Genomic DNA, 24721 nt, shown 5'->3' with positions numbered 1-24721 from the left:
ACAGCAGTCAGACTGGGTGGTTGGACCCCACAGAGACCGCTGATACTAACATAGATTAGAGAAACAGAAGAACAGCAGACACTGGGATATCGAGAAAGTTGGAGGGACTCAGTGGGTCAGAGAAAAGATCAGACAATATTCCAGATCCCAAACTGAAACATTGACTCTCATCGATTATTTCGTTGCCTTTTTGTTGCTTAAAGGAGCTTGTCATGTACAAATTGGCTGCTCTGCATACCATAATTAAGACTCTGTGACTCATTATACACCTATATGTAACAGCTCCGATGACCCAGGTTCAATCCTTACCTCCGCTGTTGCCAATGTGTTCTCCCTATGATCTCCCTATATTCTCCCTATGATCCAGAGCTCCCCTCCAAATTCATCTCACATCTCTAAGGTGCACATATTGGCTCATCTAAGTTATCCCTGGCGTGCGGTTACGTGGTGCAATGTGGGGCAATGTGGGAAGAGTAAAATAGGATCAATGAAAATGGTTGATTAACACGGCGTGAGATACAGCCAACTGATTCACGCCACATGAGAGCCAGCTCTAACCTCTGGAGAAAACTACGCCAGTGCTAATCTGAAATCTGTGCAATCAAAATATTTGTTCAATAAAACATAACCGCACGTAAGACCCATAAAGTTGGTGCTGACTCGATGGGCTAAATGGCCTGTTTCTGAACTCCCTGGCTCCCTGGAGCAGAGACCAGAAACACTGAAGATGCTGGAATTAGAGCAAAGTCTCGATAAAGGTTCTGACCTGAAACATCCACCATTTTTTTTCTCCTGTTGATGCTGCTCGACCTCCTGTTCCTCCTGCAGATTGACTTTGTTTTCCAACTTTCCTTTACTACATGAGTCAGTCAATATGTGTAATTATTGAAAGTGACTTTCTTTTGCTAATCAGTTAATCACAAAACCACAAATATTTACTCAAGTCATTGGTGCTTGGGGCAAGCTACATAACCCTCCCTTCATTTCTCAACTAAAGCAAATTGACTGTGTGTGTGTGTGTGTGTGTGTGTGTGTGTGTGTGTGTGTGTGTGTGTGTGTGTGTGTGTCTGTGTGTGTGTCTGTGTGTGTGTGTGTGTGTGTCTGTGTGTGTGTCTGTGTGTGTGTGTGTGTGTGTGTCTGTGTCTGTGTGTGTGTGTGTGTCTGTGTGTGTGTGTCTGTGTGTGTCTGTGTGTGTGTGTGTGTGTGTGTGTGCATGTGTCTGTGTCTGTGTGTGTGCATGCATGTGTGTCTGTGTCTCCATGTGCGCATGTTGGTCTGTGTGTCTGCATGTGTATATGTATGTGTGTGTGACTGACAAGGCAGCATTTTTCTTCCTTCTGGTTATTTGTTCACAAATGAAGTGTCATCAATTGCACCAGAAAGGGTGTGGAGTCACTAATAGGCTTACATTCCTGGTAACCTTAACACGCATCTCCCCAAAAATGTTTGGGCGTCTATTTAAAAGCCTCTTCGATTCTACCGCGGTATCTTCTTCCACCACCTGCTACTCCATCCCTCATGATTCAGCCTCTTTAATGAGATACCCAAAGGTAACTGCCCATTGCAGGAACAGGAGGAGGCCATTCGGCCTCTTCTGCCTTCACCCCTTCGCGGTTGACTTTGGCCCAATTAAAGAAGACCAACATTCCATAATCCATCTGTCAGGCTCAATTTGGATGTAAATGATCGACTTCACACCAACTTCCCCCTCTGCCATCAGACACGACCTTTCTTTTTCTTCTTTTGCACTAATTTATTTACATTTTAAAAATGTAATTTATTGCTATATTTGCACCTGGTGCTGCCACAAAACAATGAATGTTGTGACATGTTCATGATAATAAATACTGATTCTGAACATAGCCAAATTGATACCACATTTTGCATGTCAACGTCCCACCAGAAAGGCCAGGGTTTAAACCTGTCTGAGAGATCACTCCATAGGTGTATGTAGCATGCTGAGAGTGGAGAACCAGTGCAAGGAACCTGACGTCTGTCTATTCATTGTGCTGTATATATCTGTACACAACCTTCTACGCAACAGAATGCTGAACGGATCCATTTGTGCGTGTGCCCATCCCCTTCCATGCACCCTTCATGTCCAAACACATCTGCATCTTACACCATATAACCTTGTGTATTCTTTCAAGTAACTGCAGAGCTATCTTTCAAAATTATTGCCAATTATCATGGATGTATTAACACAAGTTGACTCAATCCGTAATCCGCAAAGGTCTCCTTTGTATTGTTAATGTAATTCAGTCAAAAGCCCCTTTTATGCTGAAACCCTGCATTATCGCCGACTTGCGTTTAAAAAGGCAAATTTACCTTTTATGGTGACAACCTATAACGTGGATCCCACGGTGCCTTTCTGCAGAGCTGAGTCGGGAACCGGCTTCCAGAGCTGAAGGAAGCGGGGCGTTTGGTGCAGTAGTGCCACCTGCCACCATGACCTTTGACATGGGCGTCGAGAAGGGAAAGCGGCCTGTACTCGAAAATGGCCACTGAAGAGCAGGTAAGAGCACTAGTGGAGATCTGTGCAAACCGTCTTAGGACTTAGGCGGATCTCCTGTGTAACGTAATCACCTCTAACCATATGGGTCTTTAAAATTCATGCTCCTGGGTCGCGGGCTGGCGGTATCATAATGACATCATCAGCTCTCCCCTTTGGAGCCACATTCAGCGGCAATCCTTTTATGGAGGAGGTTACTTTGCTCCCCCCAGGCGGATGAAAGATGGAGCATGTTCGACCAGTCAATCAGCCTTTGGCCCTTTTATGGAGGTAAGTGCAGTGATGTAAAGACTGAGAATATCTATCTTTACAATCACTTTTTTTCCCCACTATAAAAGGGCCTGAAGACTGACTTCAGTGTAGAAGAAAGCCACCACCATCCCAGTGGCAAAGAGGCGAAAATAACAGGCCTCAGTGGCCAGTGGCACTGACCTACACCATGATGAAATGGTTTGGTGAAGGAATGCATCAAAGTACATTTCCCAGAGACGTTAGACCAATTTCAATTCACATATGGAAGAAACTATTCCACAGGCAATGCTACAGCCTTGTCCCTTCACTCTTTTCTGACACACCTGGAGAACGACACCTCATACACCAGGCTGCTGTTCATTAATTTCAGCTCGGCGTTTAATATGATCTTTCCCCAGAAGCTGGTGGAGAAGCTGTCCTCGCTGGGATTCAACACCCCTCTTTCTAAATGGATTCTGGACTTCCTAATGGAAATACCACAGTCTGTCCGGGTTGATAACAGAACCCCGAGCCTGGGTCATGACCTGTCAGTAGACAAAAGGGGCCAGTACATGGGGAACCTCAGGGCTCTGTGTCGCCCAGCCCGCTCCTGTTCACACTACTGGCCCACAACTGCATCACCAGATCAAGCTCCAAAAGTGTCAGCGTTCGTTGGCCTCATCAGCAACAACAAAGAGGTGGAAAATCTCGTGAAATGGCAAGAGTAACAATCAGTCTCATGGACAAAATGAAGGAGATGATCTTGGACTTCAGGAGGATCAGAAACAACTACCCTCCACTACACATCAACAACTCTGTGGTAGAGAGAGTTGTCAGCACCAAGTTCCTTGGAATTCACTTAACTAGTGACCAATTGTGTACACAACATTTCCTCACTTGTCAGGAACTGGCCAGTACTTGGAGGGGAGGCCGCCCAGGAACACCAGGTGCTGTAGGTTTCTGTGAGGGGCGCTGGGCAAAGTGGCGACTCTCTGTCTGCCTTACAGTGGATAAAAGTTAAAGAATTTGATGTATGTTACATTCTAAATGTACTATCACGTGACAATAATGGAACCTTTACCTTGACCTGTTTCTCAGCCTGGCTCTGATACTCCTAATGGGAACAGCAACTGCATTTGAACTACCGGCCATCTACAGGAGCTCCATTGAGAGCATTATGGCTGGCTACATGACAATGTGCTACGGTTTCTGCAGAGAAATGAATCAGAACTCAATCCACAGGGCCTCAAGAGTGACAGAAAAGATCATTGGAATCTTCCTTCCCCACCACCATCCACCGGGATTATTGTATGAAGAGGGCATGCAAAACCATCGAGGACCACTTCCACCCAGCATCTTTCAGCTGTTCCCATCAGGAGAATCAGAGCCAGGCTGAGAAACAGGTCAAGGTAAAGGTTTCATTATTGTCATGAGATACTACATTTAGAATGTAACATACATGAAATTCTTTTAACTTTTAAACACCGTAAGGGAGACAGAGAGTCGCCACTTTGCCCAGCGCCCCTCACAGAAACCTACAGCACCTGGTGTTCCTGGGCGGTCTCCCCTCCAAGTACCGACCAGGCCTGAGCCTGCTTAGCTTCCGAGATCGGACAATCTCCGGCGTATTCAGGCTATTAGGTGCTGTGTGGCAATTTCTTCCCATGGGCAGTGAGAATGCTGACAACCAAGGAACTGCTCACACTGACCATCTGAGACTCTCACATGCACAAGTAATATTATTGATTTATTTGTAGGCAGGAATACTTGTCTAGTTTATGCATTTATGGTCTGCATGTGTGTTATGTCTGGTTGTGTGTCTGCATGTTTTGCACTGAGGACCGGAGAACAATGTTTTATCGGATTGTACTTGTGCAATCAGATGACAATGAACTTGACCGGAATATGTTACACAACTGGTTTAAATGCTGGAAGAAATGGTGTTGGCACACTTATTGATCTTCTATCAGTTTGAGAGAGAAGGGAAGCTAAAAGAAGTTGGGGAGCGAACATTGGCTTGGAGGTCCACCTTAAATACAAAATCCGGCTCAATTCACTGGATCTATTATTCAGGAGCTTTAAATTCCTTGAACTAACATTTAAATTTGTAGCAGATATTTAACAAAGTGCCCCAAACACCACAGAATGTAAAATAAAAAGCCGTCACTAAGCCATGCAGGGAGGTGGCAGGGGTGCTGTTGGAATGCACAAAGGTGTGGACTTTGATCAGCTGTAAAGGAGGAGAGGGTGAGGCAGAGAATTAGATCAGATCTCACCTAAAGCCATAAATCACCAATGGAAAATGAGGACTCAGAAGGTGAGATAGGTTGCACTATATTTTACTTTCTCGTTTCCAAAGATTTTGATAAGTTAGAAAAGGAGAGCAGATTTTATTCAAAGCTACGATTGGTCCAGACCAGTGGTTCTCAACTTTTTTCTTTCCACTCACAGACCACTTTAAGTAATCCCTATGCCATCGATGCTCTGTGATTAGTAAGGGATTGCTTAAAGTGGTCTGTGAATGGGAAGGGAAGGTTGAGAATCACTGCTCTAGACTCAATTGTTACTGAAATATTTTGCTTGAGAAAAATTGTCATTGGCCCATTTCCTTTGGAGATATGAAACCCTGCACATAACGAGTCAATGAGGGACGATTCAAACTTTTTCTTCCCACTCACATATCTCCTTAAGCAATCCCTTACTAATCACAGAGCACCTATGGCATAGGGATTGCTTAAAGTGGTAGGTGAATGGAAAGAAAACGTTTTAAAACCATTGGTCCAGACAAACAGATCCAGTTCCACCATTACTTTGTTAAATTAGCATTTCTTATCCGTGACTAAGATCATCACAATAAATCAGGGCTCCCACCAACTCAAAGTACAACACAGTGAAAGTGGCAGAAAGAAGTTGGACATAAGTGATTTTTAGACAGCAATGTTGGAAATATCTGTGAAAAATTCAATGTAAATTAACATAATGACTCACTTTGTGTTTGTATACACTGCACCCCTTGTGCGCGTTAGTCCCGGTGCTTTTACGTGGAGCAACGTGGCCTGAGTCATCAGTTGGACATCAAATTCAAGGGGTGAGTTTTGTGGTGTGATTTAGACTGTAGGCTTTCCCCAAAAGGTGGTGGGGGTCCTTCAGGATAAATCGTGCTGCAGGAATTGACTAAAAATTCCTGCACTTTCCTTTTTACTGCCCGTGAAACAGCAAATTTCGTTGATTGTGCCGTTATGTGCCTGCAGTGTACAAACCCTAATAGTCTCAGAGTCCAGGGTCTGAACAGCACAGAAACAGGCCCTTCAGCCCAGCTCTTCTTCGCCCACCAAGCTGCCAATCTGAGCTAGTAGCACTTGCCTGCATGTGTCCTATATCCTTCTAAACCTTACCTGTTTCAATTCATAATTGTACCCACTCTTCCCAACTTCTACGGCGCCTGGCAGTTTGGCTTCCTTTCCCATATCAGAAAGTTGTGTATTTACCTTCCACATTAGAGACCTGAGCACTAATAGCTCCAGTAGACAGCAGCAGTGCAGTACTTTATAAAAAGAATCAGAGTGAGCTTTACATCCTGTGCCTTGCAGGGGTATTCACGCAACGCCTTATTGTAGATTTCAAATTTATTGTCAGAGTACATACACAACATCACATACAACCCTGAGATTCTTTTTCCTCTGGGCAAGGCAGAATTGCCACTTATTGGTAGTGCGAGAAAATACCATACATAATGTGCACGTGTAAAAAAATAAAGAAATATCAACAAACTGACTGTGCCATACAGAGATTAAAAAATCTCCAAAGGTAAGAGTCCTTAAATGAGTCTCTGAGTTTGTTGTTGAGGGGTCTGACAGTGGAGGGGTAGCTGCTGTTCCTGAACTCCTGAAACATTCACTACTATGTGGCTCGACACCAGTTACAAGTTTGCCGGAGACCACCACTGCTATTGGCCAGATCTCAAACAATGACAAAATGGAGTTCAGGAAGGAGATAGAGAGCTCAGTGGCATGGTGACTGGACAACAATCTCTCCCTCAATGGCAATGAAACAAAGGAGCTGTCCTTGACTTCAGAAAGAGAGGGTGGACCCCTGCTTTAATCAATGGTGCTGGGGAGGAGATGGTTGAGAACCTTATGTTCTGAGGAGTAAATAGCATCAACTGTTTGTCTTGGTCCAACCTTACTGATGCCATGATGATGAAAGCATATCAATGGATTTGCATCCTTAAAAGCCTTAGGAAATTCAGCACATTCCCAGTGACGAGTGTGACAGATTATATTTTATATTGTATAAGTTTAAAGGAGATAAATTATGGGTTTTTTTTCATTTGGGTCACAAAAAGGTACAAACACTTCACAAAACAGATCTCATTTTAATTGCCAGAGATCTGCTCAAGCCAGACTCAGTGCTTTTGCAAAAACTTTGAAGGATGCCGATAAAGACTTCACAAGTAGGTGTTAAATGGATGTGCTGTGGAGTAATGGATTATTGTTCTGGAAAGCAACAGATGAACAGACTCAGAAGAATGGGTCTGGTGTTGCAGTCTGAGTGCAATTTACTGTTCTAAGAGGGTCATGTGATTTTTCTCTGAGAGAGAGAGAGAGAGAGAATTCATTTCTACAGTTCAGCAGCAGCAGCTGGAACTGGAACAGGACAAGCTGACAAGCTTGTGGGAATACCCCATTTTGAAGACTGGTTGTGAGTTCTTAGTTCAGGATGTTCAAAGCTCTTGTGTCTGTTTAAGAGGAGAGGACTGGCTGTACAATGTTTCACTTGAAATAAGGGAAACAAAAAGGAACTCTGTGGTGACCTGAAAGAAAGAGGTTATCATCTGGAAAACCCTGATGGGGCAAGTTTCTTTGGCAAGACATTGAATCAGCTGATCAGAAGGAATCAGTTTGTGTCCAATGAGCAACTCTGAAAACCGACAAGAACCTTCCTGAGTGGGAACCATTTACCTTTCAAGCAGCAAAGTCTGGTGAAATTCAATAGTGTTATATGCTGTGCACAGTATAAGAATTGCCTGATACCAATGAACTTGGAGGAGTGAGAAGTGAGGTTGTACTGTAAATCAAAGAACTTTTCTGAACTCGCACACACATTTCATACACGTGCGCTTAGAATTAGAAGGGGGTTAAGTTAGGTTAAGTGTTTGATCTTTTTTTCATGTTTAAAAATAATTAAAAGCAACTTTTGTTTAAATAATTATTTGTCTTGGTGAATTTCTATTGCTGCTGGGTTTTGGGGTCCCCTGGGCTCATCACACGTACCAATTTTTATAGATGCACCATGGCAGGTATTCTGTCTGAATGAATCACAGCTTGGAAATGGGAACTTGTAGCGGCAGCTACACTGCTAACTGAAGGATCGCACAACCAGAGGAGTTGAGTTCAGTGAGTAAAAACTGATTTTTTGCAGGCTGCCTGGCTGGTCTTATACTCACAACCTGAACCTGGCTGAGAACCACACTGGGCGGCCCCAACGTCACTGGGGGCCCTGACGTCACCGGGGCATCATGTGGGTCCCCAAGTGCAGGCTTCTGAGCCCGGTGCAGAGGTCGGGAGGAAACCCCCGATGGTGTTACTTTGGCCGGCTGTCCCGCCGCGTGCGTGACAAGCAGGTCTGGTTTGCCTGTCTAATGGCGTACTGCCACAAACTGCTCTTTTCAAGACCACAAGAAATTGTGGAGAGTTGTGAATGTAGCTCAGTCCCCTGCTATATTCTGTGTGCACTCATGACTGCACAGCCAAGTTCAGCTACAACACAATCTAGAAATTTACTGAGGATACCGTTGTTGTCAGCCAAGTAACTGGAAATGCTGAGTCAGCATACAGGACGGAGATCGAAAATCTGGTTGGGTGGTGCCAGAACATTGAGGACCTCACTGTGGATTTTAGGAAGGGGGTGGGGGTAAGGAACCAATCGTCTGTCTGCTTTGATGGGCGGAGGTGGATAGGGTTAGTACCTTCAGACTCCTGGGAGTCCACACATCAGAAGACCTCTCCAGGAGCCAGCACATCAAGGCCACCGTGAAGAAGGCACATCAAAGTAGAAGTTAGATACTTCTGCAGACTCACTGTAAAAAGTATATTGACTAGTTACATCACAGCCTGGTTTGGGAATTCGAGTGCCCAGGGCTGCAGGAGGTAGCAAACGTAGCCAAGTCCATCACAGGCTCCAACCTCCCATCCATTGAAGATATCTGTGCAAGGCGCTGCCTCAACAAGGCAGCCAACATCATGTAGGACCCCCACCACCCTGGCTATAACCTCTCCTCTCTGATACCTTCAGGAAGAAATTACAGACACTTGAATGCCAACACCTTTAGGTTCAAGAACAGTTTTTTTCCCCAACAGTTATCAGGGTCTTGAACCTTTCTGTACTACCCTGATAAACTACTTCAACACCTCAAAAAAGACATTTCTGCACCTATTGAAACACTAGCTATAGCTGTGAATGTTTACTATTTATCTTTTATATTTATGATCTCTTTCCATACTGGGGTAATAACATTGACTATTAGAACCATAAAACATTATAGCACAGAAACATAGCACTTCAACCCTTTTAGTCTGTCCCAAACTATTTTTCTGCCGAGTCCCACTGACCTGCACCCAGTCCATAGCCCTCCATACCTTTCCCATCCATGTATCTATCCAAGTTCTTCTTAAATGTTCAAATTGATCCCACATTCACCACTTTAGCTGGCAGCTCATTCCACACACCCCTGTGTGAAGAAGTTTCCCCCCACCCCTCATCTTCCCTCTAAACTTTTCCCCTTTCACCCTTAACCCATGTTCTTTGGTTTTTAATTTCACCTACCCTTGGTGGAAAAACACTGACTCTGTCCCTCCCCCTCATAATTTTAAACACCTCTATCAGATCTCCACTCATTCTTGGAATAAAGTCCTAACCTGTTTAACCTTTCCCTGTAACTCAGTTCATGAAGTCTGGGCAACATCCCTTTTTTGAAATCCTTTTTTGTTTGGCTGTTTCAAGAATTTCAGTACATAATACTCAAATCCATGACAATAACATTCTTATTATCAGCTACCACCAGATTCGAGGGCACCTTCTTTCTTGCCATTATCACAAACTTGAATGCAACTTCTACATGCAAAACATGATCTTTGATCTCACTGAACTATCTCATCTCTGCCCTTGCACTACCTCGTGTGCATTTTTCTCAGTAACTCAATATTCTGGACTACCTTATGAGTGGGTTGATTCATCTGGATGGCACACAAATCCAAGATTTTTACTGTATTTCAGAAGACAAGACAATAATAAATAATTATTTATTTTTAAAAATATTTTTATTGAGCTTAACATATAAATCCTACATAATAAATAAATAACATATCACAGATTAATATAAATGTAAATCAAAAAACCTCTCCATATTTGTTTATTTAACAATATTTGAAGCTCCATAAAAGCTGGGAAACTCTGGAGCTTAGAACAAAGATGGATTCATGCTTTGCAAATGAACTCAAGGAGGAAATTCAATACTAATTATGTACGTTACCCTCACCACCATCCAACCCCACCCTGAATATCCAGGCAACATGCAAACCAATCTTTCTAGAACAAGGCAGTGCACATTGCTGGAAATTGGGAGTGATTTCCAGGGAATTGCTCCATCACCACTGGAACCAGGTGTAGAAGGCCCCACAGTGTTTATTATTGCACTACTTGCTGCGCTAAGTACGAGTTGGCTTGCTTTGGATAGCACACATTGGTGATATGTAATTCCACCACTAGGTCACCAGGGGTCATCCCGGTGACCTTGTCTATAAAGCAGTCCAGAGCTACAATCTAGCCTTCCAGGTTCGTCCTGCAGAGAGATAAGACCTCTTAGTGTACATATTAGTTTATTAAAGCTGTCTTATACTCGCACTGATGGTGTGGTTATTGTCAGTACACACACAACAAAGCATTTCACTCTAACTCAGTACATGTGATTCAATTCATTTCAATGAGATCCCTGCACCTGTACAAAACACATGGACTGGCTACCTTGATGAAGGGCTCAAGCCCGAAATGTTGGTTATGTATCTTTACCTTTGTTACATAATGTACCCTGTTTGACCTGCTGAGGTTCTCCAGCATTGAGATTTTACACAAACCGGCTATTTGACTCTGCAGGACACACATTCTACCCCACCCCCATTCTGACCTGATCCAGATGAGGAATTGGTGATTTTCATCCACTTTAAGTGACTAATTTTGCAGAGAAGAATTGAAATCCCACCATGGCAGGTGGGGAATTTAAATATGAGCTATTAAGCATATCTAAACAGGCAGTATTAGTTGCATCTGTTTTGCTATTCGACTACTTCTAAGAAAACCCACCTCGATCACCAATGTGTTTTCCAGGGAGGAAATCACACATCCTCTTCCAGTGTGATTTGACTTTCACACCAGACATGGGCTGATGTGGTTGCCTTTCAAATAGCTCTGCAAGCCATTCAGTTCAGCAAACCAGGTGTGGAATTAATCCTGGTCCAGACAATGTTGCCCACATACTGAGTGTAGATAAATGTTTCAATGGCTAAACCTCTTTGGTTGTTAAAGAGGGTTCTGTCTTTTGCATAAAGGAACGTTTCAAAGAATCTGTCAGGGATTAAATTTTAACTATGTCCATTTAAATTGGATCAACGTGCTGTCTTTTGCCCATCAGGACTTCCATCCTCATCTTCTAACCCACCCTCTTCTGATTCATCCAGTGCCCACGCCAGTGTGGATAATGATGTCATCCCACTGCACATTGGCCAGGTTATCCGACCCACTTCAAATGCAGGACAGAACACAGGGAGAACTCGGTGGATCAAGCAGCATCTGTGGAGACAAAAAGGTGCACGTTGATGGTTCATCAGATCCTGAAGTGTCGGCCCTCACCATTGTCGCCACAGTCGCTGCTTGACCTGCTGAGTTCTTCCAGTGGTCAGGTTTTTGTTCCAGTTTCCACCATCTGTGTCTTTTTGGGTTCATGTCGGTCCAGTTTTGAGGAAGTCCCAACTGTTGGAGATATTTCAATTGAATATTTTTTTTAAAAACTACCTAATTTTCTAAGGTGCCATTCACAACTAATTCAGGATCTCCCATGGAAGTAAAACACGACATTGAGGCAGAAGTAAAAACACAATGCTGGAGAAATTCAGCAGGTCACACAGCGTCTATGGCGACTGGGTCAACACTTCAGGATTGGATGAAGGCCATCCACATGAAACATCGATGAACACTTTTTGTTTGACCTGCTGAGTTATGCCCACATTGTGCTTTTAAACTCAAGATATCCCTTTGTGCTTTATAGTATCTTTGAAATGCAGTTCATGCAAAATGGGAGCCAAATGGGAAATGAGTAGGTTCACACGGTCCAGCACAATGTTGTGGGCCAAAGAGCCTCGACTGGGCTGTAATGTTCAGTGTTCTAGAAACACTTTAGGGGCAGTAAACTCCCGCAAGTAGCAACATAATGTGACCAGATGTCTTTTATTTAAGAACAGATACTCCACGATTTAAAAGCATCCACATATACTCCACGTCACCACATTCACCCAAAGGTACCGAAGGGCTTTTCAGCCAGCCTTTCAAAATTTGGCCCAATACTTTCCAAGAATGAACCCCTGTCATAAATTGAGGATCAATGTGTGAAGTTGTACTGAGTAAACAGGGTCTCAGAGGTTTATCTGAGAGATCATCGTTGTAGTGTCCTGTTAGAATCTTCCCTTCAAACCTCAGGAGAGGGATTTAAACCAGTAAACATCCAACGTGTCTGTGCTGCGAGGGAAGGCACCCATTTTCATTGTCAGAATTTTTTTTTAGGGCATTTGGAAATAAAAGATCTTGGTTATTATCACACCAATTCCCCCATTTACCTGGACATAATAAGGGTCCTTCTGCATGAAGTGGGTTGGGGTGGCCTGCTTTGCCACCACTCGCACTCATTCAGAACTATCCGTGTTAGTCATCACAGCTCAAAATCACTGCTGTGTCAAGTAACCAGGAGAGGCACTCTGAAGACAAATGGTCAGCTGCAGAGGCTTGGTGGAAGTGATTCTGTGAAATATAATCCTTTACACTAATTGGTGTGGGAAGGTGGGTGCAGGAGGGTTGCCATTAGGTATTGTGCAGGGAGTCACTGGAGACTGAAGATGCTGCTAAAGGAACAGTTGTGAGAAGCTTCCAAGTAGTGTGAAAGGGCGTTACAAGCAGTGGGAAAGGGAGTGGAAAGGGTTAGGGACACAACCTCAGGGAACAAGGGCAGAGCTGAGCAAAAAATCTCCAGTGTATACTCCCAGAACTTCATTATAGAACCATACAGCTCAGAAAACAGGCCATTCAGCCCTTCTATTCTGTGCTGACCACTATTCTGCTAGTCCCACTGACCTGCTCCCATTCCATAACCCTCCAGACCTCTCCCAACCATGTATCTATCCAATCCATTCTTAAAACTCAACGAGCCTGCATTCACCACATCCGATGGCCGCTCATTCCAACTCCTACCACTCTCTGAATGAAGAACTTCCCCCAATGTTTCCCCTAAACCTTTCCTCTTTCAGCTGAAAACTACAACCTCTCTCTTCCCCAATCTGTGGAAAAAGCCTACTCTCATCCACTTTGTCTATACCTCTCATAATCTTGTAAAGATCGATTAAATCTCCCCTCATTCTTCTTCGCTCCAAGAAATAAAGTCCTAACCTGTTTACTCTTTTCCTGTAACTCAATTCCTGAAGACCTGGCAACATCCTAGTAAATCTTCTCTGCACCCTTTCAATCTTATTGATAACCTTCCAGTTGTTTGGTGACCAGAAATGCACACAATATTCCACATTTGGCCTCACCAACGTTTTAAACAACTTCAACGTAACATCCCAACTCCTCCACTCAATATTTTGATTTATAAAGCCCAAGATGCCAAAAGTTTTCTTTATGACCCTGTCCACCTACGATGACACCTTCAGGGAACAATGTATCTGTATTCCCAGCCCTCTTTGCTCCTCTGCTCTCCTGAGTGCACTGCCATTTACTGCGTACATCCTACCTTGGTCTGCACTTCCAAAATGCACTGATTTTGGTTCTCATGGAGCTCATTGTAAAACATTAATTTTGAGCTTGCTGACCCCTTTCTCTGCCCCCTTTAAGTTCAAATGAAACCCTGAACCATGGCAATAAAGATTTAAGCAAAGAGTTGTCATAATCTGGTAGGTAGCACTCTCACTTCGAGCTGGGGATTGGATTTTATCTTCTACTCCAGAAGTATCAGCTTACATCCTAGGCAAACGCACGGCAACATGACAGAGGAAGGTGTGGTCTTTCCAGTGAGGCACTAAATCGAGACCCTGTTAGGTAGATGTCAAAGGTACAACAGGGTCTTCAGAGAAGAGCAGGTGAGCTCACACTAGCCAGTACCAATCCCTTGAGAAACATTCTGAAAGGCAGAACATTTCATCCTCAACTTGCTGTTGGATGATGGAGTACTTTATGTTCCAATTGCACATTGCTGCTTCTACAACAATTATTCATGTTGTTGGAAAAACACCTCAATGCTCTTCAAAAGAGTGTTAGGAATCAGAAAGCTGGTACCAAACTTAATTTGATGAGATAACTAACAGTTTAGTCACAGGACTCGGTCTTGAATGAGAGAGATTGGGAAACCTTTCAGAGTTCAGGGCCTTGTTTGCTAAAGGTGGGACCTTCCCATCTGGGGAGAAACTCGAGAGATGTGCAGACATGGAATAAGGAGGGGGTGGAGTTGGGAAGGGGGACAGATTGGAAGGGGGAAGGATTGGAGGATTGGAAGGGGGACGGATTGGAGGGGGGGACGGATTGGAGGGGGGGACGGATTGGAGGGGGGGACGGATTGGAGGGGGGGACGGATTGGAGGGGGGGACGGATTGGAGGGGGGGACGGATTGGAGGGGGGGACGGATTGGAGGGGGGGACGGATTGGAGGGGGGGACGGATTGGAGGGGGGGACGGATTGGAGGGGGGGACGGATTGGAGGGGGGGACGGATTGGAGGGGGGGACGGATTGGAGGGGGGGACGGATTGGAGGGGGTGGATGAGGAGGTGGCTGGGTGTAGAACTGGAAGGCAAAATTGGATTTGGGGGTAGACTGGCGGAGTCTGCGGTGGATTTGGAAGACAGAGATTTTGAAGGATTATTGACCCTGAAGGTGCTCTGAGAGAGAAATGAAATAAAAACCAATGACAATTAAGCTTCAAAGTTGCCACAGCCCGTTTACAAAAGCTATGAAACAACGTGAGGATGTAAAATGTGCCACAGAATGCCAAGAAGCATAATCTCAATGGAGCAGTGTCACAAAACTCCGTAAACCCAAACAGTCAGCCACAGGCACTTTAACACAAACCTGGGTACAAAAAGTGGTTCCACTAACAAGCTCTGAGATGAAAAACATTAAACGTCCAAGAGGAAGTGTTTGCCACGAGTTAACAGAAGGAAAGACAGTCCTCTGTTCCCTGTAGCTGAGCAGTCACAGAGGGCAACAAGTTAGTTACGTGGAGAGCTCCATTGATACTCTCATTCATGCTGTTTGAACTCTTAAGAATGGCAGTGGCTTACCTGCTCTCTCGCTCGCCTGCCAGTCGAACCTCTGCTGGCTCCAAGCTGCTTCTACCTGTAAATAGTTCTGCAGTAGATGTGTGCATGCACTGTACGTGTGTCTCACAAACACACACACACACACACACACACACAGTTATACTGTTTTACTTCCTGATCTGCCCCTGCTTCTGCGGTTGAGGAAAAGGAGGGAGCAAAGAAAAAACACGTGGAGGAGACCTGCAGTCAGGAAAGGAGGCAGTCAGAGGGAACGGACTGAGCTGTTAGTGGTTAAAATTCTCTGGTCAACGTTTGCTCATTATACTTGGAAGAAGACATTAGCTATAGAGCTTTGGAGAAATTGCTCTGATCAGATAAATGATTATTTCTTTAGCTCGGCTGTTCCTCACATATAAATGCACACATTTAGAGGAATAAGTAAAATATTTCCTGCTTCAATTCCCAGTGGGAACTCTGTGCTGTTTACATGTCACATACTGCAAGAAACTGAGTGACAGAAACTGAAACCAAACAATATAAATTATTTTAACAAATGATACAAACTCAATGGTTCTCACAATTCTGTAAATGGAATAGGAGAGTCGACTGGGACGCCCCACAGGTACACTCTGCTGGGACACAGCCCCATGTACTTGTTTCTGCTGGGACGCCCCACAGGTACGCTCTGCTGGGACACAGCCCCACCTACTTGTCTCTGCTGGGATGCCCCACAGGTACACTCTGCTGGGACACAGCCCCACGTACTTGTCTCTGCTGGGATGACACACAGGTACGCTCTGCTGGGACACAGCCCCACGTACTTGTCTCTGCTGGGACGACCCACAGGTATGCTCTGCTGGGACACAGCCCCACGTACTTGTCTCTGCTGGGATGTCCCACAGGTATGCTCTGCTGGGACACAGCCCCACGTATTTGTCTCTGCTGGGATGCCCCACAGGTACGCTCTGCTGGGACACAGCCCACCTACTTGTCTCTGCTGGGATGCCCCACAGGTACCCTCTGCTGGGACACACCCCACCTACTTGTCTCTGCTGGGATGATACACAGGTACACTCTGCTGGGACACAGCCCATGTTTTTTGTCTCTGCTGGGACTCCCCATAGGTACACTCTGCTGGGACATAGCCCCACATATGTGTCTCTGATGGAACGCCCCACAGGTACGCTCTGCTGGGATGCCCCACAGGTATGCTCTGCTGGGATGCCCCACAGGTACGCTCTGCTGGGACACAGTCCCACTTACTTGTCTCTGCTGGGACACCCCACAGGTATGCTCTGTTGGGACACAGCCCCATGTATTTGTCTCTGCTGGGATGTCCCACAGGTATGCTCTGCTGGGACACAGCCCCACGTATTTGTCTCTGCTGGGATGCACCACAGGTATGCTCTGCTGGGATACAGCCCCATGTATGTGTCTCTGCTGGAATTCCCCATAGGTACACTCTGCTGGGTCATCCCACAGGTACACTGCTGGTTCACAGCTCCATATAATTGTCTTTGCTGGGATGACACACAGGTACACTCTGCTGGGACACAGCCCCATGTACTTGTCTCTGCTGGGATGACACACAGGTACACTCTGCTGGGACACAGCCCATGTTTTTTGTCTCTGCTGGGACTCCCCATAGGTACACTCTGCTGGGACATAGCCCCACATATGTGTCTCTGCTGGGATTCCACACAGGTACACTCTGCTGGGATACAGCCCCACATATGTGTCTCTGATGGAACGCCCCACAGGTACGCTCTGCTGGGATGCCCCACAGGTATGCTCTGCTGGGATGCCACACAGGTACACTCTGCTGGGATACAGCCCCACATATGTGTCTCTGCTGGAACTCCCCATAGGTACACTCTGCTGGGTCACAGCCCTACGTACATGTCTCTGCTGGGACGCCCCATAGGTACACTCTGCGGAGACATGCCCAACAGGTACTTACCTCTGCTGGGACACCTATCAGGTGCGCTCTTGTTCATAATTGTGCGGAATGATGCTGAAGCTACTACAAAGAGCTTTCTGCTCAAGTGGCAGCGTATCAGCTGTGCCTAATGAATCCCAGTGCTTGAGAAACACAAGAAATGCAGATGATGGGATCTTGAGCAAACAAAGACAGGCTAGAGAGACTCAGCGGGTCAGGTGGCATCCATGGCAGAGGAGCAGACCACCAGCATTTCAGGTTGGGGCCCTTTATCAAGAGACACCGTGACCCAAAGCATTGTTTCATCCATTTCTCTCCACGGATGGCCTGCTGTCCAATCTCAGCGATGTTAGAAGTACCAATGATTTTAAAGTCCTCAGGCTCCACAAAGAAGGAAGAGCAAAGGTAGGAATGGTGAATCAGGGATCTTTCCAGGAAGCTGAAGGCTCTGCATTGGTGTCCTAACCCTTCCCTGTGGAATAGCAGGTCAGCCCTTGTTGTTCAGCCTCGCAACTGAGAGGAACATTTTACAAATAGCCCTTTTGCCCCATGAGCCCGTGCCACCCAATTAACCTACAACCTCAAGTATGATTTTTGAACAGTGGGAGGAAATCAGAGCCCCTGAGGAAAAACCCACGCAGATACAGTACAGACCACGCGCGGTTTGAATCCCAGTCGCGATTGCTGGTGCTCTAACACGGTTGTGCTAACCACTACACCATCTATACTACCCAGTGAAGTGTCAGTAAAGGCCTTGGGATCATTAACTGCAGCCTAATATCACAGCAGAGAATCGGAACTGGCAAATAGAAAGTCTGCCTTTCCCATGGCAATTCAAGAGTTAAAATTCTGTCTCTGAGCTTCTGAAAATGCCAAGTCATGCAGGCCCTGAATCGCCTGAACCTCGTGGAAGCACAGTCCAAAATACCTCAACAAACCAACTGCAACCTTCATATGAAACATGCATTTATAATTAGACATTCAGTAAACACTTGTGATTGAATCATTTACATCTCTCCAAGACACTTTCTCTGATATCTGTCATCCTTAAAGCTTCAGGAGCTCCCTCACTCTTTTCATCTTTCACTAAAAACGTGACTTGTGCAATCTCATGCAAGTTACAATAATAATTTTTCCTCTAAAAGGGATTTTTCCCCAGTTCCACTTCAATGCAATAATGCTGATTGAGAGAGCAATATCAACGATCTCAGATCACCCCTGCACATATTTTAATTACAGCAAACCTTGGGTTAACGTTTTGCAGCAGGGACTTGGCCGCCTCAGGGTTAGTTTCACTTCTGAAAGTTTGCCATGAAAACATTTGAGATATGAGAAACACAGCAAGGAGCCCTCACTAACTTTCGGTCAAAAACCATTGTGAGGCCTATCACCTTGTTCCAGACTCGGGTGTGGTGGCGGGTGGATGGGCGGGGGGGAGGGGAATGGTGAACTGCTGTATCCCTGATTACCTGGCTCCGCCCCATCCTGTGACCCCTTCCTCTTTGACGTCTAAAGCCTCTAACACCTCGACCCTTCCCCAGAAAGCCCGAGTCACGGCTCGGGACGAGGTCCCTGTTCAATGTGAATAAAAGCCTGTAGATCAATGACTTAGTCTCTGCCCCTCAAGTTATTTACTGCGCATCAGGGTGTACGAAGTGACGTTTGGATGGCAGTTTCATGTTTGGGTAGAGGGCACAATAACTCATTTGCGGGGATGGGTCCTGGCCCATAAATGCCCTCCACACCAGGGCACCAACCCTGCCTTTTACCTTTCTCAATGATATCCAGTAGGTAAGGGGGTCCATGTTCTTGCTGGCCGTCATTGTTCCCATCTGCAAGCTTGAAGACATGATAATTCTGAAAACAAAAGCAGAAGCCCATGTATGCATGAGGGGCATCCTGCTTCATGTTACGTGGCCAGCCACTTGATAAATAGGATGGGTTCGGAGAAGACGTAGCAGCTATAGATGGTTGTGGTGAAGTCAGCAGCTGGACTGCAATCTGTCATCTCGCTGCCCAGTTTCTACCTCGCTCGACCATGACTATTGAACCAAGGGATCGGCACTGCTTCAAGGTATTGCCTGTTCATGGCTGCAAAGCCACTATCCCACAATGCCAGATTCCCAGCTTCAATCCTGACCTTGGGTTTGAACATTCTCCCTGCCATCATGTGGGTACCCTGGTTTCCTTTTACAAGGGGCATGGGAGGTTCATTGGCTGTAGTGAATTTCTCTTTGTGTATGTGAGCCGTGAGTCACCTACAATCACCACCTACAACTTCCACCAGCATTCTTCCACTCCATCCTCAACATCCACTGGATGTTGATCATCACCAATCAGCTCAGAGCTGTCCTGGTCTGTTATTGGGGGTGGATGTTATGCAAGGAATGGAAGGAGGAAACTTCAAGAACATCCCTACCCTCAGGATACACAGGAGTCTGCAATGCTGGAATCTGAAGCCAGACACACTCTGCCGGGGGAACTGAGTGGGTTGTGCAGCATCAGTGGGGGAAAGAGAACGGTTTCATGTCGGAACCAATGAAGAGTCCTAGTGAAGGTTTCCGCCAGTCACACACCAGCACCTGGCTTCCCCTCTACAATCTCTGCCCTGATGAAGGAACTTGACCCAAAATGTCACTATTCCTTTGTCACCACAAACACTGCTTGACTCATTCAGTTCCTCAAGCAGGCACAAGAGACCGCAGATGCTTAGATCGAGAGTAAAATACAATCTGTGGGAAGAACTCACTAAGCGAAGGAACTAATACGTTGAGTTCCTCCCGCAGATTGTTTCTTCGTTCCACATTCCTTTGTGCCTTTTGTTTATATCCTTCCTTATTGAACCGGAAAATGAAGATTGTGCTTCCTGAACACTTTGGGGTGTACTGTATTTGATTAATTTTACACTGCGAATCACAAAATTAACCTTAACATTTACCTATCGTGCACCGTTTTGTAGATATGACATATTTTTGTGGTTTCCTGTCATATTTCAAGTCCACTCAAGCAAACAAAACCACGAAGTGCAACGTGCCATTGAAAAATCACTTTCTGCCTTCGCACTGGGACGTCCTCCCTGTTGATCCGGGTGCAGTCAGTGACGAACATGGTGAAAGGTTTCACCAGGACATTGCGACCGTGGAAAAGCGATAACAGGGAAACTGTCGATACTGGCCAACTATTGTTGGACACTGACACGAGAGGCATCAGATGCTGAGGACAAACAAAAATTAGCGGCAGAACATTTTTAGGTCAGTTGAACTAACGCAATGTGTCAGCGTCATTATGCGATAAAACAGGCTAAATTCAATAAATGTTGATTTAATGTTTCTCCCACTTCCTACATGATCCAGACAGATATTGTCCATTATAATCCCTAATTCTTTTCAGGAAGCAAACCTTTTGAAAAAAGTGTTGTCCAGTGATATCACAGATTATGTGGTGTGGTGTTGAAATAAATTTAACATGATTACATGGAACAGGAGTAATAATAACTAATATTGGATTACTGCTTGCATTAATTCACCAGTAAATTAACAGTGGTTCATTTGAACAGTGGCCTTTATAATTACAAAGGAAGGCAATTTCTCTGTGCACTTTTTACTAAATGAATGACATTAGTCAGTAGAATTAGCATTTTCAACTTCCAGCAAAATGATGGAAATAGCACTATTCACTTTTCTGAGAAAAATTCAATGATATAGAATCCATCATATCTACAGAACATATCAAAAACATTTGAAACCAATGTTGTAGAGTATTGTGCATCCCATCACCTACCTCGATCTCCCAACCATCCCACCCCCTCTCCCTTCTAACTCCAGCCAGCTATCATCCTCACCCCTCCTTGGTTCACTAATCTCCTCCTAGCCCATGCCTCATCTCTCCCCCCCCTCTTCTCCTCATATTGGCTATCTCATCTTTCCAGTTGAAATTGTTTTAAAAATGCCAATGGTTCCGTCTTGCTGCTTGATCCAGCTATTTTTGTGCACGGTACATTTAATTATTGGTCACGAACAATATTGTTGATTTAATTAAGCATACAAAAGGAAGCATCTCGAATGTTGAAAGGCCTGGACAGAATAGATGTAACAGAGTTGTTTCAGGTGATAGAGCACAGCTTCAGGATTAAAGGGCGCCCACTTAAAATGGAGAGAGGGAGGAATTTCTTCAGCCGGAGAGTGGTGAACCTTTGGAATTTGCTACCACGGTTGGCTGTGGAGGCCAGGTCAGAGGTTGACAGCTTTCTGAATAGTATCAAAGGTTGTGGGCAGATGGTAGGTCAATGGGGCTGAGTGGGAGTGATGGAGCAGAATCGACAGGCTGAATGGCCGACTCGCTCCTATATCTTATAGTGTATGGTTCATTAGATGAGGAATGTGCAAAGAGAAACCATTTCTAAATTAGATCTAGGACAGTATTGTGCAAAGAGAAACCATTTCTAAATTAGATCTAGGACAGTATTGTGCAAAGAGAAACCATTTCTAAATTAGATGATCGGTAAGGATCTTTGAGGAAAAATGTGGTCAAGAATCCATTATTCTGTTTAGTCTAGATTAAACATCTATATATATCTAAACAAAGCAGGTTATGAAGATATGAGGAGTCACTTGTCCATGTAGATTGAGAAACAACCTTAAAATAATCACAGAAAATGAGCAATGGGTGGGATTTCTTTCACACAAAGGTTACACATACAATAAACCCCAAGAGGAAAAATGTTCAATCATGTAACAACTGAAGAGACATCAAGAGAAAAGGCTTTATAACATTGCTTAAAAATACATTCATGAGGTTTGGGAATTGAGGCTCCATAGATTCTACTGCCAACATGAACAGAGGAACGTAGCTGAGAGAAAAGGTTAAGGATGGTTTGGAAAACATACACAAGTATTTTACAGTCATGTCTAGAGAAGGTCTTTGGAACAACATATAAATATACTTATAGACTTGTGAATGGACATAAAAATGCACCAATCGTATTGTGTAGCAATCCAATTGCCAGACTAATCATTTGTAAATCAAAATCTATACATTACGCACTGAAACTCCAGGTGGAAGAAGCAATCAGACCAAAGTGGTGCAGAGAATTGGAGGAAGATCACTGAATCAATAGATATTACCATTGTGATTTTGTATTCTCGCAACAAGCTACTGTTTGATGGGTGAACGTCATTGAAAGGGAGCGGTCGTTTGCGTACACAGGTGAAGTGCATGACAGGAACATCATTACCAGCCTGGCTGAGTCGAGAAAGGACCCCAAATGTTTAAAGCATAGAGAAATGTGTCAATGGAAAGGTACAAATTCAACATGAGGGACCAAAAGCCTGGCGAGTTGATATACTCATACGTCAGCGATTTAAAAATCATGGTAAAAACCTACAATTTCGGCATGCTTTGTGACAAACTAATTAAAGACTGAATGGTCTGTGGCATTCGTGACGATAATATGTGGAAGACAGCGAACAGACACTAGCAAAGGCCATCATAACATGCCTGGTGTATGAAACTACTGAGTAAAACTGTAAAAAGGCTGGCCTCTCCACAACACCAGGCCACAAGCACTGACACGATACAGGCAGGACCAGTGTCTGTTAACTGTCTTCCACATATTATCGTCACGAATGCCACATACCATTCTGTCTTTAATTAGTTTGTCACAAAGCGTGCCGAAATTGCAGGTTTTTGCAATTGCGGAGGAGACCACATGCTGAGAAGTGAGATATGCCAAACATTCGGCCAGCAGTGCAGCAACTGCGGCAAATGGAATCACTTTGGCAGATGATGCAGATCTAGGCAGTAGACCACCACATGGACCAGGCCCAGGAGGACCATCGACCATTTGGAACTGGAGCAGAGAGGAAGTGACCCCGATGATGAGTGCTACATCGATGGGCTCACCACAAGGACAGCAGACCTTAACGTGGCCCTGAAAAGACCACATCACCCCATGCTGCCATATATCTATGGCAGGCCGGTCACCATAGAAACCTCTGGTGTCCATAATAAACAACCAAATTCATGCAGCACCGGCGAGACTGCAGTGTACGATGCCCAGGCTCTAGAAATACCACCTTACACAAATGCGGCAAGGAAATGCATTTAGCCGATGCCTTATCACGGGCTCCCAGAAAATGCACGGCCCAGCAAGTCGAGGAAGAGGACACTTTCAATGTGATGGCGATAACCCATATATCCTCGGCCCAGCTGGATGAACTGAGAAAGCACATGGCAGAAGACACAACCCTAAACATCCTGGGCACCTTCATTAAGGGCGGCTGGCCAGCCAAGCAGCACATCCTGCCACCAGCAGTGCAACCCTTCTTTCCATACCACGACGAACCGCTTACAGATGAAGGGGTAATCGCGAAGGGCCTAAGAACAGTCATCCCCAGCCCACTGCAGAACACATTGATGGGGATCCTGCACCGAGGGCACCCTGGCACAGAAGCGATGAAACACAGAGCGAGGGGCATTGTCTTCTGGCCAGGTACGACACAGAACATAGACGATAAGGTACAGTCCTGATCAGTGTTCAACAGGACCCAGCCACACCAGCAGAAAGAGCCGCCGCAGCTACACCCAGTGCCTGACCTACCCTGGTCGGCCATGGCCACCGACATCTTTGAATGGCAGAACCAGCAGTACCTTGCACTAATAGACTCATACTCAGGCTAGTTTGAGACCTGCTCTGGGATGCAACCTGTGCAGCTGTCATCACCAAACTAAAACAGCACTTTTCGGTACATGGGGAACCTCACACACTTCTCTCAGACAATGGCAGACAGTTCACCACCCAGAGGTTCCACGACTTTGCAACAGCATGGGGCTTCACCCACATTAGCAGCCCAGAATACAATCACAATCAAGTGGCTCGCTGAAGGAGTAGCGAGAAGTGCCAAGCAGCTAATGGAGAGGTTCCACAGAGAGAAGACAGACATCTTCCTCAGCCTACTGAACTTAAGAAACGTCCCTTGTGATACCACCCTGGGCTCGCTGGCGTAACGGTTAATGTCGAGGCAGACTAGGACCACCCTACCAGGGGCAAGGAGATTTCTGAAGCCCCAACCAAAGGGCCGGCAGGATGTAGAGGCCCACCTGCTAAACAGAAGGCTGGCGCAAAAGGAAGTTAACTGATCGTGAGCCCGGGATCGACGTGAGCCCCTGGTAACCACAGGAGAGCCGATGGACAATGCCCATGAGACTGTGGACAGTAGAGACAATCAGGACAAGGTGCCCCAAACCTCCACATCAACAGAGGACCATTACAGAACACACGCTGGCATGTCTATAAGCCCAACCCAAAATGCCGGGACTGAACTGGGTTGAATGTAAATATTGTTACATGAGTGAAAGTTTTATAAATATATATATTCACTGTATCATGCAGGGGGGGTTGCTCAAGAAAGGGGATGTAGGCGTGCACCGCCGCCAGCTCCTCTGCACCTGCTGCAATTGGATCGCAGCCGC

At 45.3% G+C, this 24721-nt stretch overlaps 1 protein-coding gene across 3 annotated transcripts in view; it reads right to left on the bottom strand.

Moving 5' to 3' along the window:
- paqr5b (progestin and adipoQ receptor family member Vb) overlaps positions 1 to 15509 on the bottom strand; it is a 74882-nt gene extending 59373 nt beyond the window's left edge. For all 3 annotated transcript variants that reach the window (XM_069911562.1, XM_069911567.1, XM_069911566.1), the window contains exon 1: positions 15334 to 15509. The gene's annotated coding sequence lies outside the window, so the exon portion shown is untranslated. The remainder of the gene's footprint in view (positions 1 to 15333) is intronic.
- Between the last annotated feature and the right edge of the window lie 9212 nt (positions 15510 to 24721).

Source organism: Narcine bancroftii, chromosome 14 (assembly GCF_036971445.1).
Source record: "Narcine bancroftii isolate sNarBan1 chromosome 14, sNarBan1.hap1, whole genome shotgun sequence".
Lineage (NCBI taxonomy): Eukaryota > Metazoa > Chordata > Chondrichthyes > Torpediniformes > Narcinidae > Narcine > Narcine bancroftii.
The sequence above is the reverse complement of the archived record's forward strand: the minus strand, read 5'-3'. Positions and strand labels throughout refer to the sequence as shown.